At 39.7% G+C, this 16,043-nt stretch overlaps 1 protein-coding gene across 3 annotated transcripts in view; it reads left to right on the plus strand.

The window, feature by feature from the left end:
* The first annotated feature begins 540 nt into the window (after nt 1-540).
* The window catches only part of LOC137134110 (neuroligin-3), a 113,578-nt gene continuing 98,075 nt past the window's right edge, over nt 541-16,043 (plus strand). The window contains exon 1 of one of the 3 annotated variants that reach the window (XM_067518592.1): nt 541-875. The gene's annotated coding sequence lies outside the window, so the exon portion shown is untranslated. The remainder of the gene's footprint in view (nt 876-16,043) is intronic. The other 2 variants (XM_067518593.1, XM_067518594.1) reach the window with 2 other exon arrangements.

The following is a 16,043-nucleotide window of genomic DNA, read 5'->3' on the forward strand; positions in this document are numbered from 1 at the left end:
TAGCCTCTAGAATTAACTCACTAAGTGAGAAAGCTCAAACTTCATCCCAGCCACAACTGCTCTGGTGCCTATTAGGTTTTTGAATGGCCTATTTAGCATTTAAGAAAGTTTGCCATTGCCTCTGTTTCATTCATTAATTTTCTCCAGCCTCATAAAAGTCTTCCTCTCTACTCTTAATCATGTGTCACATATAAATAGCTCGTCTTTAGTTGAATTTGTTCTTTATTTTAAGGAAATTCTTGAGAAAAGATAATGACAAGAATTTCCCAGAAAGACCATGTCTTAGCCCTAGGGAAGAACGATGCCTTTACTAGCATGATGTAGTGTTTTTTAGTGCTTGTAGTTTTTTTTTTTCTTTGTGACACACACAGACGATATTTGAAAAATATGAAAAATCCCGTTTTTGATGAGCTGTCAAAGAAGGCAGAACAGCAGGGCAGAGCATAAATCCTCTGCTCCTCTCCATGTAGGATGCGTGTGCCCTTGGTTACCTAGTAACTCTCTTCTCCATCTCCAATCGTCGCTTCGAATATCCTGCCGGGATCGAGCCGCGCGCTCCCGCGAAGCTCATGTTGAGCCAAGAGTCAAGGCAGAAGCATCAAAACGCACCAGGACTGGGAGGGGAGCTTCCCTCTGAGGAAGAAAAAAAATAACATGGGAGAAATCCACTGAAATGACAGCGGAGTGAGGATAATGAGACCCGTTATCGCTTCACAGGAAGGTCATTCCCGAAAAACATAAGCAGTGCGCAGACTACACGGATATTTGGAGTACGTACACGACTGCAAGTCAAGACCCCAAAACAGTGAAACATTGCGCCGGCGTTTTCTTTTCAGAAAGCAAGGCATGGGGGGAATAACATCTCGGCAGGGCAGGTGAGTCATTCCATGATACTTGAGCAGCTTGGGAGAAAATCTTGAGGCTGTCAGGGTGGTGAAAGACTTGGGAGGACGCAGGTGAAATAGGAACATCGGGCTCCTTGGATCAAAATGATTAGACCTAAATCTTTTAATTTCTACAAACCGCATTTGGATTTTGTGACTTGAACGGACTACCTAAAAACAGCCAGGGATTTGGATGCTGAACAACTGTGTGTGTCTGGTGCGCACACTCGCATATGTAACGTGTTACAACATCACTGCACTGAAAACGTGAATTCAGAAAATAAAAGCTTGTGATAACTGTTCCGGGCACTTGTTACTTGAGCATAAAGAGATCTTGTGTGCGTGGTGGAGCAATGACGCGCATACTCTCTCTCTCCCCCCCGTCTCTCTCTCTGTCTCTCTCTCTATATATAAAAAAATGAAATAGCTCAGTGGTTTGCTTTTGGTGAAATGAAATTGGAAGCTCTAAACTTTAACGGAAATTACACAAAGAATGAGGCTATTGTATCGAATCAAAGCCATGTTTTTTTTTTTTTTAAGGAGACTGGGATATTCCACCAGTTTGTAGAAAGCTATATACCTCCATCTGTTGTGGTGAGGAGCAGGATAATATGCCACAGGCGTACGTGGGGATCCCCGTTTTACGATTGTTTTTAGGTTTTGCTCATGAATGGATTTTGTCTGAAGTTTACGGATGGGTTGTTCAGCTTCATTTCTTAATTAACGTTCAAGGAAATTTTGCTTCAATTTTTTAAGGATGTGCTTTGACATTTAAAGCCAAAACGAAATATTATTATGGTGGATGCATCATTTGATCATCTCTGAAATTCTCTCGCACATAGCTGCCCATAAAACTACCTCTTTCTGTGAAGTGACGCCACTGATTTGGTTTTTTTTTTCTTATCTCATTAGTCTGCTAAAATTTTATAGTAAACCTCACTTTTCCATCTGAATTATTTCAGTGAAAGCTGTTAAACCACACACACACACACACACACACACACACAAACACACAAATTGCTTGTGGAAGAAGAGAGTATGTGGCAAAATTGAAAACACTAATGATCCTGCAGACCTCATTTGTCTACTTTGTTACATGGTGAAATAATTTACTGTGAGAGCTTAATTCCTAAAAGGAAAGAAGGAGTGAAAATGTCAAGCAAGAGTTGTCATGGTGATTGGTTGAATAAGCAATATGTCCCTGAAACCTAAGCATTTGGGAAATGATTCAGCCTTTTATTTGGCGTGCGTACCACACCACTGATGAAAGAAGCACTTAATGGGTAATAATAACAAAAGACATATAGAATTCCTAGTTTTTGTTGCACACATTTAAAACCACTCTATGAAATTTGATTAGGGGTCTACGGGTTTTCATTTGATTTGCAGGCCAATTGTGTGCATTTATATTGTATGAATGTCTTCAATAGCTTGTGGAGGATTATGCATGCTGCTGCTGCTTTTGAATTCTCTCTCAGGCCCTTCAGTGTTTGTATTCCAGTGCGGCAAAGTGCTGTTTTTTTAAGTTCCCTGCTGCTTTAGTATCCATTCTACACTTTATTCTGATTTTTTTCTGGGTTGTGCTGAAGCTGTGTGACAATCCTGGCAGCTTAATTTACAATAAAATAACCCAAAGCTTTCTGTTTGAGCTGTTGTGGTATAATTACAGAGAATGCTGTGTCCTGAATGCATGCATTTGAAAGACAGATTAGACTGGGTGGGTTGGGCGCTCAAGAAGTGGTCAACACACACAGATACACACATTAACAAACTTCTAAAAACACACACCTTTCAAAGTGCAGGGCTGAGTCTGCTGTTTACCCTCTGAATCTCAAGACTGCTCAAGAAAAGCTCCATGAGACTTCCCGTCTGCTGCAAAGGTCATCGAGGCCTCGTCCTGTCCGAACACAAATACACCCGAGTACATCTTAGACTGACTTAGCATGGATGAGCCAGTCATTGGTCTTCGGAGCCCGAGAGGCCTCTTGTTCTTTAGCCTTCAGTTTCTCCTTCAGCATGCTCCGGTTATTATCCTCACATCCCGACGTGTGGGCCGAAGTGTGTGAGCATGTGTGCACCTCAGTGTATACACAGAGGTGTGTTGCACATATGAGAAAGGCTGCGGAAGGTTATTTGTGTTTTCTAATATTCTTCATTGTGTTTGACGTGTGGTCTTGAAGCAGCAGGACCAGGAGCTAAATAATTTCCCAAATGGATACCTCTGACCTTCTGAAAATATGTCCTCTCACTGCCTATCCTACAGCTGAGGAAATGCTTGTCATTGGTCTAGCACTGTTTTCACAACTTGGCAGTGTCATACACACATAAAGAAAGAGGCAGTTGTGGAGACTTTGGATTTAATGTAAATTAGTTTTTGCCATCTTACCAAGCAAAGAAGACGATTACATTGGCCTAGATGGCTGATGCTCATGGAGACACACAGTTTAGATACATCTAACTGAACATACTTACAGTATAATTTTCAGACTTGCTTTAATCTGTCACTTCTGTTGGCACACGAGATTCATTTAAGACAGAGAATTCCGTCTTTACCTATTACCACTAACAGTGTAAATCATTTGAAGCCCCTCAGGTTTTTAATTGCCCTGCACAATAGCAGCAGTGCTTTGAAAGAGCTTTGAAAATGAATGAGGCAAAAAGCAGCACAATCTTTTAAACCCAAGTCAAACTGTGTATCATGACATGTCAACAAAGCTATTTCATAATCTTGCCATCCCCAGACATAGCTGTACGATGACTAATGAAGGAGGATAAACTTGTCTTTTCATATTTGCTCAGTAGGATGCGCTTTCATCATCATTAAATCACACCTTTTGTTATAGAATTGCAGAAAAATACCCAGATTGTTTTTCGAATATTACTTGAGACGAGCACCAATTTACCAGACACAATTGTGTCATCTGCATTTTAATAATAAATAAGACATATTTGTTAAATCTGTGAAAAGATGAAAGTGTCTTTGTTTGAGTAACAAAATGGTTTTGGCCTGAGGCACAAAGATATGCCTCAAGTCTACTGCACATAACATATTTAACAGAGATTTTACATTGTTCGTGGCCCAAAAACATCTCCCCTGACTAACAGGTTTCCCTGCCAAAGACCAATGTCTGCTTAGTAAACAAGATTCTTTTGGACATCGCCATTCTAACTACAAAGCAGATGTCACACAGTATGTCTCCACTCACTGTCTGCCAGAAGTTATCTATTTATTATTTAAATATTAATTAGACCATTTACACTCAATGACGTGCAGACCAAGGCCGAAGCCCACCGAGTTAAAATCAGAGACGTAACCAAATATGCAGGGCAGCGAGAAGCTATTTATGATTGTTTTTCTATTTTAAAGAGACTTTTTAAAAATGCATCACATGGAGAGAGACGGCGGGAGCGGGGGTGGGAGACTGTCATGATAGGGAGAGAGAGAGTGTCAAATGCAAAGCTGTACTTTAGCCTTACATAGGCTTATACTGGGATAAAACATGGCTCATTTCATTCACGTGGAACATGCAAACTACATAAATGACCTTTTTAAGTCTGGCATACAGAAATCAATCCACTCAAGCAGTGTGTAAAAGTTTGTTTACATTTCATTGATTTCATTTTGTGAAACCGTTGCAGATATTTACAGTATTTAGGAGGATTTGCATACATATGTGATGTGACATGCTTTTCACTTGCACATGCAGTATGATGTGACAAAGTACATTTACATTTACAACTTCACATGTGTGCAGTGATTTCTGTGGAAACAATCTGCAATTATTATAGCTCACAAGCTCATTTATAGTTTGAAACACTGAATTAACATATTTAAGGTAAGTTTGAAACAAAGAAAGAATCCTTCTGTCTTTACTTTAATCCATTTCAATGAAATTCCATTTTATTCTCCTTAATCCACCCTGAATTTATACAGACAAGTGACAAGGAGTCAACACTTTTTAAATCCCAGGGAAGAAATGTTACTGTCCACGTGAAGTTAATGTGTCAGAGTGTGCATTTCCCTTGTCAATTCTCCAGCTTCTTATCCAACTAAGCAATCACTAAGCCCTTTTCTCTCCTCATTTTCCTAACATGGACTGACTATTGTGTGGGTCTGGCAGGACACAGAAGCAAGGGCCCATCTAATTCATGGGGTAAATTAGTAGAGATAAGGCCTGAGTCAGTACCTCCAGCCTACCATAGATCCCCTGGGGCAGGCTCTTAAGGAGCTTAGTAAAAGCTTGTCGTATGAAGACATGACATGGAGCTGGCTAAATGGGCTACGTTGGAGTGTCTTCTGTCAACCTAATATTCATATATGGGCCACTGTCGTTCAAGCTTTAATCCCATTGAATTTATTCATCCTTGGTTATTAATTCCGAGTTTCAGGAAAATAAGAGGTGAAAGAGGGTGTGATGTGTTAGCACCAAACTTATGTCCACTCATAAGACCATGTTGTGTAACACTGAGTTTGTACCATCAAATCAATAATGAATGCTGGTTTACCCGTAGTAAAAGAACAAGAAAGACCTCCTCCAGAGTCACTGGGTCACATACACTGGGGAAACAATTAGAGGCTTTTTTCGCACTTCACAGTTCTGCAGAATTTTCTGTGGGTGTATGTGTGTCTGTGTGTTTGCGTGTGTGTTTCAGCTGCTTGCCCTTCCCTTAATTTTTCTCTAGGGTCCAGCAGCGTGTCTGTGCCGCTGTTGAGAAATTACAGACACAGTCTGCAGAGTCTTTTCCAGCGAGAACTACAAAAGGCCATGTCAGGTCCTTGTGATATATGTAGGGCCATGTGAAGTTGAAAGCATGGTGACGGATAGGACACCAGTCTTGTGGGTGTGTGTTAACCTCATAATGCTGACAGATTACAGATTTAAATATTTTAAATCTCACAGAGCACATGCTGCTGGTGATGAAGAGAGTGGAAATTGACTGCAGTAATGCAAGAGATTAATAGAGATCTTTCCTCTCTCTCTCTCTCACACACACACACACACATGCACACACACACACACACACACTCACACACACACACACTCTTCAATGCTACCAGTTGGCTGTGTATATATGATATATACACAGACAGAGACGCTGCTCAACAAGTGCACCCTTGTCTTAAATTACAGTTGCTTTACACTCTTTTGTTTAGTCTGTTCTTTCTTTCGTCTTCTTCTTTCTTTTCTGGCTGCCCTGCCTCACCCGTGGACACGCACGCACACACACAAACACTTGTAAAAAAATATTGAAGATTTTTTTATAATATATTTTACATTTAGCCAAATCAGAGCTGACATTGAGTCCAGGACCTGTGCAGTGCTGCTTCATTTTTCTTTCTTTCTCAAGGCAAGTTGTAAATAATGTAGAAGCAGTTATTTATAACCTTTTTTCAAGCTGTTTTAGGTAGACTGGGAACCACACTTTTCACCTGTGTTTGTGGTGTTACCCAGAGAAGGAATTAGGCACAGATGTGTGTTGTTCAAAGCTCTGGCTGACTGTTTAGCTTTTATTTTTCATCTCACTATTTTGGCTACTGAGGATCCTGGAGACCACATAAAATATTATGTTTATCATAAATATAAAATGCCAGATTGCAATGGCTCAGTCATTTCTGCCTCACAGCAAAAGCGCCTTTGGTTTGTCCCTGTGTGCATTACCTTGTTCTCTTATTCTTGGCTGTAGCCTTAATTTTAGAGATCCTGCAGCTACTAAATTAAAAATTGTGCATTTTCAATTTAAATGTATGTTTTCCTAAGTTGCTCTCTTTAGAATTTGTTTCAAACCTTGGTGCCCAGTGCCAGTTCTGGTTAAGAAATACACAATAACTGAACTTGTAATGTTTGGCTCTTGAAATATTACAATTTAAAAGAAATACTTCAGCCAGCCTCAAAACATGTGTAATTTATGTGTAATTGCAAACTCCTCCTCATATCATTAAAATCCCCCAAAATGAACTAAGGACCTGTCCTTGGTGTCTTCAGAGGTAGCCTGTCTTCACTAGCACTCAGATTTATCCCTTATTCCACATACATGCAAATCAGGTTGACTGGAGACTGGAGTAGCCTGTAGGTATGAATGTGAGTGTGAGTGGATGGCTGTGTGTTTGCCCTTTGATGAGTGTCCACTGTGTCCTTATTTGGAACACATAACAACAATAAATGGATGAGTAAACCTTAAGCAACCGAATCTAATCAGATTCTGTTAATGGTGTTACTATTTTACAGTGTGGTGGCATTTTAAATGTGTCTTAATGACACTGTAAACCCTCTGACTTAATAGGATGGCACCTGCCTTGGGTTTGGTTTATTTCGGTGCTTACATGTAGACCTGCTCCTGACTGTAGTCTATTTATATTGCTTGCCAGCTTGGCAATGCCTCCTGATAGCCTTTGAGGACAGAGAAATTCCTCCATCAAGCCCAGGGTCCATCTGTGCCCATATTCCTCCCAAAAGGAGCCATCCTCCACAATTATAGCTTTTTTCCAGTGATACCATCATCATGCCATCACTCCGTGTAAGAACAGGCTCCAGGAAATTGACTTGATATTAATCTGACAAAATTACTAAGAAAGGAAATTAGACTGGGGAATTTTTGTCTTGCATTGATTCTGTTTTAAAGGCGAGATGCACACTCTGCATGGTTGTTGGAGCTGAAATAATTCCGCATCTTACTGTTTTTGTTTTTTTTTAAATATAGTGTGGCAGTTTGTGTCAAGCTTTCAAACCCATGCTAAATAGAGTTTATTTGACCCAATATGTTCTCTTTGACTTACTGCAGCTCATTACATTGAAATGGATCCAGATTCACCTGAAAATCTGGGTCACTACAGAAATAGCCTTCTGGTTTACTCTCCCAAGATGGCGGTGGCTCTGATGAATTGGTGGCTGTAGGTCACTGGGACAATGGAAAACAGTAATGATTAGGGAAGGAGTGCTTTTGATGAGTTTCCCGTTTGTCATTTTTAAATCTAGATAAAGTTTGTTTTGCAGGAGTTTTGTGACGTGGGCGAATACTTAACACTAGAGCGATCCTCCTGGCGATTTTTCTGATCCCTTAAGTAGCGCAGATTTGAGGGTTTTTATAAAACTGCCCAAATGATGGATGAAAATCCATAATCACATATTATTTGTAGAATACTGTAACTATGTGGGATGATATTTAAACCAAGATTAATTACATACTTCATTTACATGGCCTAGATGCACTTGTGTAACATTTTGAATAAACCTTCCCTGTGTTATTCACTTAGTTAAAACAAGAAATGTGATACTTGTTTTCTCCTGAGTCACCACAACAGGAAGGTAGATTTAGGATGAGAGACTCCAAAGTTGTAGTTTCTCTCATAGGTCCTTTTGGGCTGCGCCCACTGTGAATTTCAACTGGGTTTAAGTACAGGTGTTGAATGACATAATAGTGGTGGGCAGATCAGTCCTGAAGCTGAAAAGTGAAATGATACAGTTGGATAGAAATGGTTCTCTGAGAGTAGCGGGAACGGAAAGGGGATCAGAGAGGATAACAGCAAGGACAGATGGAAGAGGTGCGACTGAAGAGAAACAAGAGGAAAATGGTTAGGTTGGAGAAAGGTAAGCCTGGATAAGCCTTATGACAAGTGAGCTCTGGGCTGAAGAAAGCCATTCAAAAAAATCTGTCAAGTTTGTTTTATTCATGCTGTGTACAACTAAAGCTTCACTGTCTTTTTTGTGTTTTTTTTTTAATATCAATACACAAACAACAATCAGAATACAAATACTAACGAATTGCATCCTGGAGTTTTCTGCATTCACCCTTTTATTTGAAGATTTTTGATTGAGGCAGACCGCAATGTTGAAAATTACTAAATGATTCAACGTTTTCTGACAACCCAGAATTTACTGGCGTTCTCTTCTCTTATTCTCTTTAATCACATCCTCTTTCAATCCAGACCTGCTTCTCACATGTTTCATGCATTTGAAATTCTACAGAAGCTGTAACTCCAAAGCAAACAGTGACAATAAGCATTCATTGTTGAGGCTTTTTAGGAGCCTAACACCCAGTAATATGTTAACTAATGGGATGTAAAGTTATTAGCAGGCGCTAGTGAAGAATAACAATTCAGTAAATATATTTTTTGGATTAACAATCTTCGAGTCTCTTGTTAATTTAAATGACTAAGAATTGTCCCTACTTTTTGAAATGAAGAAATATTGTGTATTTTGCAGTGGAGATGGCATCAGAACTGTCAAAATATATTCCAATACATTATTTCACTTGATTGCCTGTTTAAAAAAACATTTAAAGGAAAATCATTAGCTAGTGTATACACTTACTTGCAGCACTGGAAGGCTCCTCAGGGTTGATTCTAATGATACTCATGTGATTTCTCCTGCAGATCCATGATCAGTGTGTAAAAAAGGAAGCAAGAGCTGACCTAATAAGCCAGATCTTTGCCTTTGTTTCCCACAGCGCTTTTTAAAAGAAGACCTTAGGAAGCACAAATGAGGAAACCTTATCACAAAATACATCAAGAATGTGACATATTTCCTCAGGGATATAGTTGTGCTTTGTGTCTCTGCGGTCCTCTTTTTCCTCCATATTGATGCTTTACTGCACACAAATGACAAACAGCAGCATCACATGTAAAGGTCTTTCTAGTCAAATCCATTAGCAAAGGTTTTGAGCATAGGACATGAGAGCAGAGAATCCTTGAGGGAGGAAATGTTTGCTTTTAATTGTTCAGTTGCACTTTGGGAAAAGTCTTGTCAAAATGGGTTAAATGAGAATTCTCAGTTTCTGTTTTAATCTGAGAATTCGAGCTCATACCCACACAAAACCAAATGCTGCTTCAGATAAAAAGCAAATAGAACACTAGAGCATGGATATAGTGGTGAATGGCTCATAGAGGATATTTATGTAATCTTAGGGCACCGGGGCTGACTCAAACCGACTCAGAGCCGCTGTTGCAGAGAGAGGCCCAAGGACAGTAGCAAATTTTCTAAATCCCTGGTAGACACAGAAAGTTAAGACAAGCAGTGTTGCAATAAAACAAAGCCCAACCCATTTATCTCAACATCCCACACAACCCCTGGCCCAGATTTAGAGCCCCGGGCATCCACAGCTACCAAATCTTCTGGCACTCACTGCAGCAGATATTGATAGGAAGAGCGAGAATCCCACCAAGGAATTCTGTGCTTGAGGGTCTGACTTTCCAAAACACGCGCTGTCCCTTAATGCTTTGTAATCACATGGCAGAGGGCTGATACAAAACGTTATGTGTCATAATCATATTGTAAATTGCAATAAATTGTTTCGCATTGATTTTTGCACTTTTTCTATACTTGTCCAGCGTGTATCTTGTGGGATGTGGCATTAAGAGTTTATAGATTGTTTGACAAGGCCAGGCCTTTGATGAACATTTGTAGCCTCCGGAGACAGAACACAGCCGCTATTCCATCAAGCGCAAAATGCCTGTTTGAAAACAAATAAAAACAGGTCCTCTCTCATCATTAGATCTTAAGCACTTAATCCTGCACAAAGGCAGCTATCGTCTTCAACTGAAAACCTTTTCTTTGCATCCATCACATATGGATTTACTTTGTAGAGTATGTATGCATACCAAGTTACAGATGCTAACATCTGGAGGTCAAGGACAATCATCGCTATTATAAAACAAGATAAGAGACTGACTTTTGAGATTATACTAATAAAATGGAGTCTAGCACTAAAGTATAACAGAGCATTAGTTGTAATAACAAATGATTATGCTGAGAAGCTATTGCAGTGTGGTAGAGTCCTATGTACACGCTTTGAATAAAAGCTGGATTTTTTTCCTGCTGAGCAAAAAATTTCTCTTGATTTATCTCACTGCTTTTTCACTGCCAACTCATAAAACAAAAGGAACAATACAAATCACCCACACACAAACACAAGCTGAGACACACCTACACAGGCCAGTATTTGTGCTAGCTGGTCTCTGTTCACCACAGGGGTAAATATTGGTAATAGGTGATGTGCCATTTTGTCTCTGAGGGCTTTTACTGTCTATGAAAATTGCAGGAAGACTTTGTAGTCACATGAAATTTTACAGCCGGCATGGAGGCACTTTCATTGTTGTGTTTGCTCCTCGCAGAAGCTCCAAGGCTTTTCAGCTAGAAAACAACAATGGCCTCGTTGTTCCATCTCCTCTACATTCATGCCTGGTAAAAAGAACATAAAACTCCCTCCCCCACTGCAAGCCTCTAGTTCCTCTCGTATCGGCACAGTTCAGGCACAGAGGAATAGTTTTCAAAGTGTCACCGTTTAGGGCATGGTTTGGATGTCAGCAGTTAAATGAATAAATAATGTGCCCTCAAGTTGCGTTTGATGTAGCGGGACCTGATCTGATATGACTTTTCACTCAAACTAGCTAACATCCAGATGTTGCAGGAAAACCCTTTTTTCTCCCTCTGGTTACTAATGAAACATGGAACAGGGAGGATGTTTATAGTTGTTCCACTGACAAAAAAAATCAGAAAGAATGTTGGAAAAGAGGTACATAAGAGACATTGCTTCATAACGGCAAAATTGAGTTTGAGATGCAGCATTGTGTGTAAGTGTAGTACTATACAGTATCTACAGTATGTGCAGTTATTGCTCTGGGCCTTCTTTGGTGTAAAGTAGGCACAGAATAGGATGAGAGATACAGCAGTAGATTGCTGGGCATGTTGTGTGCAGTTTTTGAGGAAGTGCAGACAACCCGAAGCCAAATTTGCCTGCAGTGTTTGGATATGGCCTACTTCTAAATGTGCAGTCATTAATGTGATCTTCTACTCTGTTTAAAGTACACAAATGGGATTTTAATTTCAACTCCACGTTCAGAGTGTTTGTAATGTAGCTTTTTATTCCGAGCTGTAATTTTAGGGTATGTACGAGTTGGGTTAAAATAGCATGGCTTTCACAAAGGGATGGCTTCCTGTATGTGTGGTGCCTTGCTGTATGACCTTGAGTGCTCTGGGTGAGCCGCAGTGTCTAAGGATGTTTTTGTACTGTAGTGGCCTACTAATGTCTCATGGACTTTGTAGTGCCTGTGTGTGTTTGAATAATGTCTTGCAGGAGACACTCTAAGTGCAACGTCTAGGACTCAGGCGTCAGCAGTAATATCAGGGCAGCCTCTCCTCTCCTCTGTGCGCAACGGCAAGAGGGATATTACAGCATTAGAATGCATGAATTATAGCCATATTGTTCCCTCAATGTCAGGGGACCTAGATGGGATTCTGGTACCACCATGGCAGCAGTCAAAAGCTAAACGGGAGCAATGGTGATTATCAAATGTGTTTTAAGTAATATCCACGTGCACACTGTTTTAGAATCTGGTGATAAATGTAAGTTCACTGAATTATGTTATATTGAATTAGAATCCCACATTTGTCACAAACTGTTCCGCCGTTTGATCAGAAGGTGCTGTGCAGGTACGACTGGGCATTCGGTATCATAGTAAATGGATCTGTCTGTTTCCCAAAGACAGGAGTGAGGATATAAAAGAGAAGACCAACCACTGCAATAACAAAAGATGCATTACCTAATAGATTTGGCAGAAATACAGAGTTCAGGGCGGTCTGATAAAGCTGGGTTACAGTACTTTAATCAATCACTAAGAACACGAGCCAATTTAGGAAGAGGCTTGACATTCAAGATAGGCTTTCAGACAGGATTAGAAATAGTGAATGGAGAGCAGACATATCTGCCAGGGTGAGCTGAAAGGACTGTTGTCAGGGGACAGTGTTCCCTCCTCCACGTGTGATATTGAGGCATGTCTCTTCCTCAACTTCCCCCCACCAACCCAACCAGTTCCACCCCTCTTTATATTTGAAAAGTCAGAGTCTTTCATCCAGGCTTGGCCCCTCAGTTACACTTGTTTTTTTCCATGAATGCAGATGAGTATTAGTAACGAGACAGCGTTGGTTGCCTCTGTTGTTTACTGTCTCCCTTCAAGAAAGGGCGCTGTCATTTAAAATGTCCCTTGGAGCTTATCATCATCTGCAGTCTCTGGCCTGACTAATAATATCTGGAATATCAATGTGAACATGCAATGAGCAGAGTAAGTCTGCCTTTCTAAAGTGGGAAAGGCACTGGAGGATAAACAGCTGCTAACACTTTCAAATATCTGAACACCAGGATCTTGGTTGAATTTCAGGTTAGCTGTTTTCAGAATGTGACTCTCCTCAAATTTTCAAATGAAATTAGCTATCTGCCAAAGCTGTAGATACCCCTGAAGGGAAATCCTAGCCCTCAACTCCAACTCTAGCTCTTTGGCCTGAGGGATCAATGGGGAAAGCAGCCAGGGATTGTGATTGTGCTGGGTAAGAGGATAGTTCAACTGTAGTGATTGATATCACCTCACTAATCCCTCTACATCTCTGCTAAATCCACCTGGCTGTGGCGCTGAATGAGCCTGTAATGTGATGAATTAAGATTTAAATGCTCAAACCACATTTACATTTGTTGTATTTTAAAATGCAGATTACTTAATATTTGACTCAAATCAAAGCAGTTAAGATTAGGTTTGATGACTCTTTGCCAAATTTTATTTACATTAATGGATCTGTATTCAGACCATGCTATGCATTAAGTGTGATGCTTTTCCTGTTGAGGATAAACTATGAATGTGTTCCCCCAAAAACAAGACTTTCATTAAAATGTCAAAGATTGTATACAATATAGTTCCTCCGAATATTAGGGTCTATTAGTTTCTTAAACACCTCTTATTAATGGCTGATAGAGGCCATGTGGTGCAGCAAGTGTGTGTTTGGTCTTTGTTTACACTGAAGATGAAGGTCACCCCCTCATTAGTGCAGCAGCATCTTTTTTGATGTTGTGATATACATAGTAATCAAGTGTAGCTCACATCGCTGTTTACTGTTGACCTTTAGTTAAAAGCACATCACTGTCGGGTTGGTTTGAAACTTAATTATGTTCCCATAAAACTCCAGGCATCATGTACAGTGGACGGCCCTCATTTAATCTGTTGTCATTAGGCTACAGTAACCCTGTGCTCCCTCTGCAAATAGGGCCCACTCCATAATGCTCATGAATCTATTAAGCCTTTTTTGTAGAAAAAAAACCACATACTGTTGGTTTTGCTGTGTTAACACACTCCTGTACATCTCAGTATTCAGTTATGTATTCAGAAATCCTGCTTGTCACACAACAATACACTTTGGCACCTCTCACTTCTCTGCAACTCCTAGGCATTTGCATGTCAATAGCATCATTCTACCACTGTGCTTTTGGCATTTGTGAATACTCTACAAGGAAGCCAAGTAGTTGAGGTCTTTGAAAAGAAACATCAGAATAATGTGTTGTGCATTGCTGCGTTCATTAACATGTTATTTTCTCAAAATACATCTTGGCTTAATTGTTCATCAATCACTATTACGAACTCTTGATGATTCCTCAGTTTTAAAGGCATGTGCAATGTTTAAGCGCGTGCCTCCAGGGAAAAGGTGAAGCGACAAAACTGCTGTACCTGAGGGCTGTTACTGAAAGGACACCCTGTAATACTGTAGAACAGAACCAATTAATTATTTCACGTTCTTACACAAAGTCTAGCCTAACATGGTGGGTTTTTTTTTTTACCTGAATGTAAAACATCTCTGTTTGCACATTGGTGTAGCTGGTGTGAATGCTAAGGTACCTGATGCATTATTGGCTCATTAATTTTACAAGCAGCATCTGGGTCATGTCTGTGCCCTGTATATGTATGATTCTGTGGAGCCCTTTCACACCAAATGATGAAGATGGTCTTTTAATTTTCTCTGGGAACTTCAGCCTACTTACCTTAAATTAAAGCTGTTATTTAGCTTATTAGGCCAACAAAAGATTCATTTTGCCTGCATACTTACAGTATATATTGTGCATGCACACACATATAAGCTCACGCATGCAGAGTAAGACTTAAATTTCACAGTACAGCCCTAACAGCTTTGATTTTATTGTAAAAAATTAAATTAATTCCACATTCTCCTGGACAAGTTGATCTGAATTTTTAATCTTTGTCTGCAGAAAGCATAATTCAAAATGCAGTGGATGAAAGTGGTGAATTACATGCACTCAGTGCAGGGCTCTGCTGCCTTTTTGAAATGGTGCATAGCTAAGTATTGTCCTCAGGATGATCAGCTCTTCAAAGGCCTGGCTTTGTATAGTTTATGAGCATACTTCTTTTTGTGTTTTCGCTCCTGTAATGGGGGTTGGTGGATGGCGAGGACATTACACCCACAAAATTTTATTTTCTCTATTCCTACCAGAAAATGTCCAACAAATTGTAGATATTAAGGTGTCATAAATTACCCTTCTAATCCAAGTTTTAGATGTATATTCCATGCTGTTCATTGTAAACACAATCTAAACCGATTTATAATAAGAGTCTTTCTTCAGGCCCAGAGGAACTGTTCTGTTCCTCTTAAATAATAGCTCACTAATGTGGGTTACTCTTAGTTGTATATATGCATCTGATACTCTGAAAATGGTTATTCAGGCAAAGGACAACTGGCTGGTTTCTTTGGCCCAGAGTAAAAGAGTCAATACTAGCCATAGGAGCTGATCTATCAAAGATTTTATAATGCACTGCCAATAAACCTGCAACCCGGATTGTTAAAGATCAACTCCCTGTAATTGCAGCCAGACCTCAATTAACTCATGTCAAACCCTCAGTTCAACTCTATATGATTGTGGAGTAGAAAAGCTGCTTTAAGAGAAAATGTTGTTGCCCATTCCAATCGTTGTCATTTCTTTGATACTGTTGAACTATTTGGATCAATGCACTGTAAAACCTTAAATACCTTACGTAAAATGACATAGCTACATTAAGCTTTTAATTCTTAGCTTAAAATTGAAATAACCAGTTTATTCCTAAATTAAGTGAGCTTTGTTTTTAGCTACAGTAACTCTTACTGGCAGCACAAAAGAAAAAAATAGAATAAAAAATTGATTAAATTCACATTTGAGGTGATAATAAACTTGGTTTCCTTTACAGTATATACATTTGTAGTGTCATGCCTGCACTGTTCAGGTTTCCTGAACTTGCCTGAATTTTATTAAGAATGCATCCCAGAAGGCTAAAAATCCATCCTTCTGTAAGCCAGAAATTGATATTAGTGCTGCCATGTTATACGTGCTGTCCCCACAGTGAAGGAGATGAGAGAA

The sequence above is a fragment of the Channa argus genome, chromosome 10 (assembly GCF_033026475.1).
Source record: "Channa argus isolate prfri chromosome 10, Channa argus male v1.0, whole genome shotgun sequence".
Taxonomy (NCBI): domain Eukaryota; kingdom Metazoa; phylum Chordata; class Actinopteri; order Anabantiformes; family Channidae; genus Channa; species Channa argus.